The sequence below is a fragment of the Macrobrachium nipponense genome, chromosome 37, assembly GCF_015104395.2.
Source record: "Macrobrachium nipponense isolate FS-2020 chromosome 37, ASM1510439v2, whole genome shotgun sequence".
NCBI lineage: Eukaryota > Metazoa > Arthropoda > Malacostraca > Decapoda > Palaemonidae > Macrobrachium > Macrobrachium nipponense.
Genome location: NC_061097.1, coordinates 40125637 through 40132094, shown reverse-complemented (window position 1 = coordinate 40132094; position 6458 = coordinate 40125637). Strand labels below are relative to the sequence as shown.

The window sequence follows — 6458 nt, the reverse complement described above, 5'->3', positions numbered from 1 at the left end:
TCACTTGACTGAAGATGAACATAGTACTACAAGGTTCGAAAGCTCTTATTATTAAAGACTTTATACTTCGCATGGGATATCATTGTGGACCTGAAATCATTATTATTATTATTATTATTATTATTAGTATTTTATTTATGTTTTTTTTTTTTGCTCTACCACAGTCCTCTAATTCGACTGGGTGGTATTTATAGTGTGGGGTTCCGGGTTGCATCCTGCCTCCTTAGGAGTCCATCACTTTTCTTACTATGTGCTTCGTTTCTAGGAACACACTCTTCTGCATGAGTCCTGGAGCTACTTCAGCGTCTAGTTTTTCTAGATTCCTTTTCTGGGATCTTGGGATCGTGCCTAGTGCTCCTATGATTATGGGTACGATTTCCACTGGCATATCCCATATCCTTCTCATTTCTATTTTCAGGTCTTGATACTTATCCATTTTTTCCATTTCTTTCTTTTCAAATCTGGTGTCCCATGGTATTATTATTATTATTACTATTATTATTATTATTAGCAAACAGCCCTGAAAGAGATGGAGACATAACGCCCATTGGTGGTGGGGGTCTGGGGGCGGGGAAAGGTAGGATGAAACCCTATTATAAACCATCCAAGGGGTCCCCACTATAACCCTGCCAAGTTTCATGACCATCGGACCAGCCGTTTGGCCGTGATTGAATGACAGACGGACGGACAGATATAACGCCCATTTTAGTAAGATTATTATTATTATTACTATTATTATTATTATTCATGAAATGTATGTTGTTCACACAATATAATAATAATAATACAGGTTTTGCTGCAAATAATGGCTATTTCAGCCGTGTTTATTTTGTATAGAAGTTTCTCTGTTCTTCTTATCACTGACTTTTCTTCTGTGCACAAACTGGCTTTTTGTCAAATTGAATATATTATACAAAATATATTCAATTTGACAAATACCGCGTCTTAGACATGAATCCCCCATTTGGCGTTTTAATTAATAGCCAACTTGAGTACAGAAGAAAAGTCATTGATAAGAAGAATAGAGAAACTTCTATACAAAATAAACGCGGCTGAAATAGCCATTATTTTGAATAAAACCGGCATTAATGAAGGTTTCCTTCCAGCAAATAATAATAATAATAATAATAATAATAATAATAATAATAATAATAATAATAATAATAATAATAATTAGGGAGGAGACCTTCTCTGAGGGCAATTCCATTAAAAATTATAGCTGTTTCGACGGGAACTAATTTATACAGGATCTTCTCTATCCTTCTTATTATATATCTCTTTTTTTTTCATCAGGATGTACCTGGTATATCAAGTTTCTTAAGGGTCTACAAAGATTCATATTGACTTAGGTTTATTTCCTCTAGCGATTCAAACGCCCTTTGGCCATTACTTTGAAAGAGTGAATGAATTGGCATACAATTTACATGGGTATATATAGCTAGCATGCTATATGATATATATATATATATATATATATATATATATATATATATATAAGTGTGTGTGTGTGTGTGTGTGTGTATAACTGAATCACGAAAGTTTGGAACGTGATAATTCCATAAATAAAGGTATAAGTCACGAAGGAGAAATAAACAACGGAGTCTCTGCAAGATCTTTCGACTTGATGTCCTTTACTCAGCAGATAGTAAAGGACGTCGAGTCGAAAGATCTTGCAGAAACTCCGTTGTTTATTTTTCCTTCGTGGCTGATATCTTTATATATATATATATATAATATATATATATATATATATATATAAATATACTCATATAACTTGCTATTTTTTCGACAAAGGAACAGCCTACAATTTATACGTCCGATGGAATCATAACTTCTAGAAGTATTTTCCCTCTCACCTCCTCATGCGGTGCACTGTAGGCATTACATAAGGTTCTTTGCATCGTGCATTCGACCCCTAGCTGCAACCCCTTTCGTTCCTTTTACAGTACCTCCTTTCATATTCTCTTTATTCCATCTTACTTTCCACCCTCTCCTAACAATTGCTTCATAGTGCAACTGCTTTGAGGTTGTCCTCCTGTTATATCACCTATCAACCCTTTTACTGTCAGTTTCCATTTCAGCACTGAATGTCCTCATGGGTCCCAGTGTTTGGCTTTTGGCCTAAATTCCAAATTCAATTCAATTCCCATTCTCACCGTACAACTCCTGAAGGTTCCAGCTGGGCCAACTTGAAGACCAGCCCTCCGTCAGGTTCGGCGAGAAGAAGAAGGACTCGAGTTCCTTCGAATATGAGGTCCTCCAAGGACGAGATGAGTTCTTCCTTGAAGTCTAGGTCTGCTAGGAATATAATCCAGGTGGCCAAGTGGCTCTCCAGCCTCTGAGCTTTGATCTGTGATAACGAAGGAGAAAGGTATTTAGTGTCGTTTCAGAGGTAATACTTTCTTAAAAGGAAATTACCATAATAATCATATAGTTGGTGAGTCACGTATGTTATATATATGCTTTAAATGCCGTCAAACTCACATGGAATAATAGCAGTCTTTTCCATGAAGTGTAACAAGAGGTATGAATTATGTTACAGAAAATATTCAGAGCTGTCTGAAATTGTTGCAATTATTGGGAGATTCGAAGCTTGCATTAATGTGGGTGTTTGATATAAGAAAAACTTAAGGTTCCGAAATGTTTATATAGAATATTTTTTTTACTTTCAAATGTATTTTAAATTTTAAAGTATTGAACAGCTGGAAATATATTCTGGCCAAGGTGCCCAAATCATGTTGATGGTAATATTAAAATCACAACATTTAAAATGAGAAGCGTTGAACATTTCAGTTAGAATAATGATGATCATTGGATGCGTATTGAAAGCATATTTAAATCAATCCATTCATTATCTTTTGTTGGGCCAGGAAGACAATGTAAAAGAAAACTATTGTGTCGGCTTCGTCTCTCCATCCGCACTTTTTTCTGTCTGCCCTAAGATCTAAAAAATCTACTGAGGCTAGAGGGCTGCAAATTGGTGTGCTAATGATCCACCTTCCAATCATCAAACATACCAAATTGCAGCCTTCTAGCCTCAGTAGTTTTTATTTTATTTAAGGTTAAAGTTACCCATAATAGTGCTACTGGCGATGATATAGGATAGGCCACCATTGGGCAGTGGTTAAAGTTTCATTGGCCGCGGCTCACACAGCATTATATTGAGACCACCGAAAGATAGATTTATTTTCGGTAGCATTGATTATACTATGTATCCTCAATAATGATGATAATGATGATAATAATGGTCTTCTTTGACAGTTTTCAAGTCCAGTAAAATCACTTAAATACAACTCCATAAAGAGATTGTCATGAATTTCATCCTATAATAATAATAATAATAATAATAATAATAATAATAATAATAATAATAATAAAAGAAGAAGAAGCTTGGTAAATACCTCTCTGAAGCTCTCTAGGATAACGGCAGGTTGACAGAAGGTCAAGACGAGAGTCGTACGTCTGGCAGAGTGCAACAGCAACTTGAGCGTCATCGACGATGCCTGGTTGTATTCAAACCCCGTCAGCCCTTCTACGTCGTATGACAACTGACTTGCCACTTCAGTCGCAGATCCTTTCCCAAATAATTAAATTGGTTAGATTATTATTATTATTATTATTATTATTATTATTATTATTATTATTATTATTATTAGCTGATAGGTAAGATGGGTGAAAGAAGAGTGAGGGCAGTTAGCTAGCTAACCAAGGTAGGGAATAATTTAAAAAGTTAAGTATTAGTAAGAGTAATGTAAAGTGTGGTTTATCCACAATTATATTTGGGTAAGGGTACAATTTTCTAACTAATATTAACATAATACAAAAATGATCTTACATATTAATATGGTGAATTGTACAGATTACATATTTTGAATTTTATTTCTTAACAGTATAATCATGTTTAATAAAGTTCCAATTTTCTCATTTTAACCTTAATTTTAATTATCATAATGATTTTCCATTATATCTACATAGTAAATTCTACGCATTACTTTTTCACAAGACATTTCCTAAACGTATAATTTGTTAGATTATTCCAATATCTTAAAATGCAACATTTGTCATACTTTATTTCTTGAAAGTGTAATGTTTGGAGTTGATTACTGATATGAAATGATTTCAACGATGTTTGTTTGGCGGCCGCTGATTGGCTGGTACCGGGAGGTAGGCAATTCCCAGCCACTCAGCGGCTGCCAAACGAACGTCTCGTAGGCATAGGGCTCACCCAAGAATCTACCTTAAGTGAACCAGCTATAGTATATATCTTATTTCAACCAGACCAGATATTTTTTTTTTACGTGGCTATGAACCAACTGGTTAGCTAGCAAAGGGACCTATAGGTTATTGTGGGACCCGAACCACTTTATATCAAGGAATTTACTTTTAATCACCAGAAACAAATTCCTCTGATTCCATGTTGGCAGAGCGAGGAGTCGAACCTGGGACTACCGGATCGGTGGGCGAGCACGTTAACCACACGTCCACCGAGAATTTCAGGCAATTAATTATGATGCAATGTTTGTTAGACTGTGATGTTTAGAAAATAAGATGAATTAAGTTAATCACTGTATTTAATTGAATATGGAATTTAGGCCAAAGACAAATCACTGGGACCTATGAGGTCATTCAGCGCTGAAACTGAAAGGGATGATAAAAGGCTTGAAAGGTGTAAAAGGAGGAAAACCTCTCAATTGCATTAAGAAACAATTGTTAGGAGAGGGTGGATAGCGAGATGGGTGAAAGAGAATATGAAAGGAGGTACAGTAAAAGGAACGAAAGGGGTTGCAGCTTGGAGCCAAAGGGACGCTGCTAAGAACCTTAAATAATGCCTACAGTGCGTCGCATGAGGTGCACTGACAGCATTAACTCCCTACTGTTTAAGTTAGTCGTGAAAAAACGCTTTTTAGTCTCACACTTCAGAAGATAGTTAATTCAAAATTAGACTTAAATATAGAAACACTTAAATAGTATCGACTGTTTTCTTTCCTTTTTTTTTTTGTATTAAAAGGTATCTTACCTCCGTGTTCTGAATCGTAGAGAAGTTGAAGATCAAAAGGGCCGCTTTTGGCGAGGGTCTTAATGAAAGATGATATTTCGTTGTTGGTAACTTCGCTGGAAATAAATGAATAATATTTACAATAAAGTATGTGCTTACTCAACACAAAACAATCTTCTAATATTTTTTTTTCACCTCACTAGCTCCTCGTTAGACGAGCTGGTTACGTGCTTGACTACCAATCTCAGGGTCCGCTCATTTGCGTGGTCGCCGTCTACATAGATAAATTTCTTTATAAATCTTGATGTCTCTTGTTCCAACATCTTTTTTTTTTGAGATTACATCCAAGCAAATGTAATTAAGTTACGACTTTTATACTCCTCCCTACTTTTATCTCATAAAACCGGTTTCGTTTTAACTAAAGAAATTAGAAGCTTTATATCAATGTTTTGATCCATATCCATATAATTGATATATTTTCACGAAGAAAACCAGTGACCTCCTATTGCTCACCGCTTGTAAAGGCGGGAAAAAACCGCCTGATGTGAAGACGCGCATTGACCGTGATGGCCAACTAAAGCTGGTTGACTTATGTTTGGCGGCCGCTGATTGGCTGGGAGCTGCCTACCTACCGGTACCAGCCAATCAGCGGTCGCCAAACAAACGTCTCGTAGACATAGGGCTCGTTCAAGAATCTACCTTAAGTGAATCAGTTATACAACCGTCAACGGGAGCGGCACCGCTTCCAGCCAGTGGGAAAAACCTCATGCAAAGCGGCACCGCGACGGCAAAAAATCCGCGCCGCTATAGTGTGAAAGGCTTATCAGTCGACTTGTAAGCGCGGTGCCGCTCCGCTGGTGGAGGCGGTTTTAAATCGCATAGTGTGAAAGAGCCCTAAAGGACGAGAAATCGAAAGGCCTCGTAGCGGCTACTCCATTGTTTCACTTCCCTTCGTGGATTTAGTCATTATATATTTATCACGTTCCATATTTTCGTGATACAGTTATGCTTATTGCATGAAATAACCGATGATATTTAAGAAAATGTATCTTCTAGAAACATTTAGCAACTATGGCTCTCATAACGATTTTTCCCTCTGGATGGGTGTTGTTTTTTTTTTGCATAAAAACAAAATAAGAGGATTAGTCTACTTGACTGAAATAAAATGCTAAGAAAAGCCAGGGTTCAGAGACTATCATATCCTAAGATTTTTTAACAATAGTTGCACGGTCACTACCCAACCTAGTAAGTAGAGTAACCAATTAATATCATTATTGAAAAAATAGGTCATCCTTAGGAGAACTGAGTCATCGGGAGGTGTAACTATCGTCCGTCTGACCTAACCTGACCTATTGTTGAAGTCATTCTGACCTTTTACCTTTCGTTCGTTACTTGGGGAAGATTCTCTCTGGTTTGCAGCCATCTGTAGGTTTTGGCAGTTCGCAGTAATGCAGTAGATGCG

At 36.6% G+C, this 6458-nt stretch overlaps 1 long non-coding RNA gene across 1 annotated transcript; it reads right to left on the bottom strand.

Annotated features, from left to right (window-relative positions):
• Positions 1-3407: 3407 nt before the first annotated feature.
• Positions 3408-6458, bottom strand: LOC135208964 (uncharacterized). The gene is made up of 3 exons (XR_010313256.1): positions 6375-6458; positions 5018-5112; positions 3408-3574 (listed from the first exon to the last, which is right to left on the bottom strand). It is a non-coding gene; the product is annotated as an uncharacterized LOC135208964 (long non-coding RNA).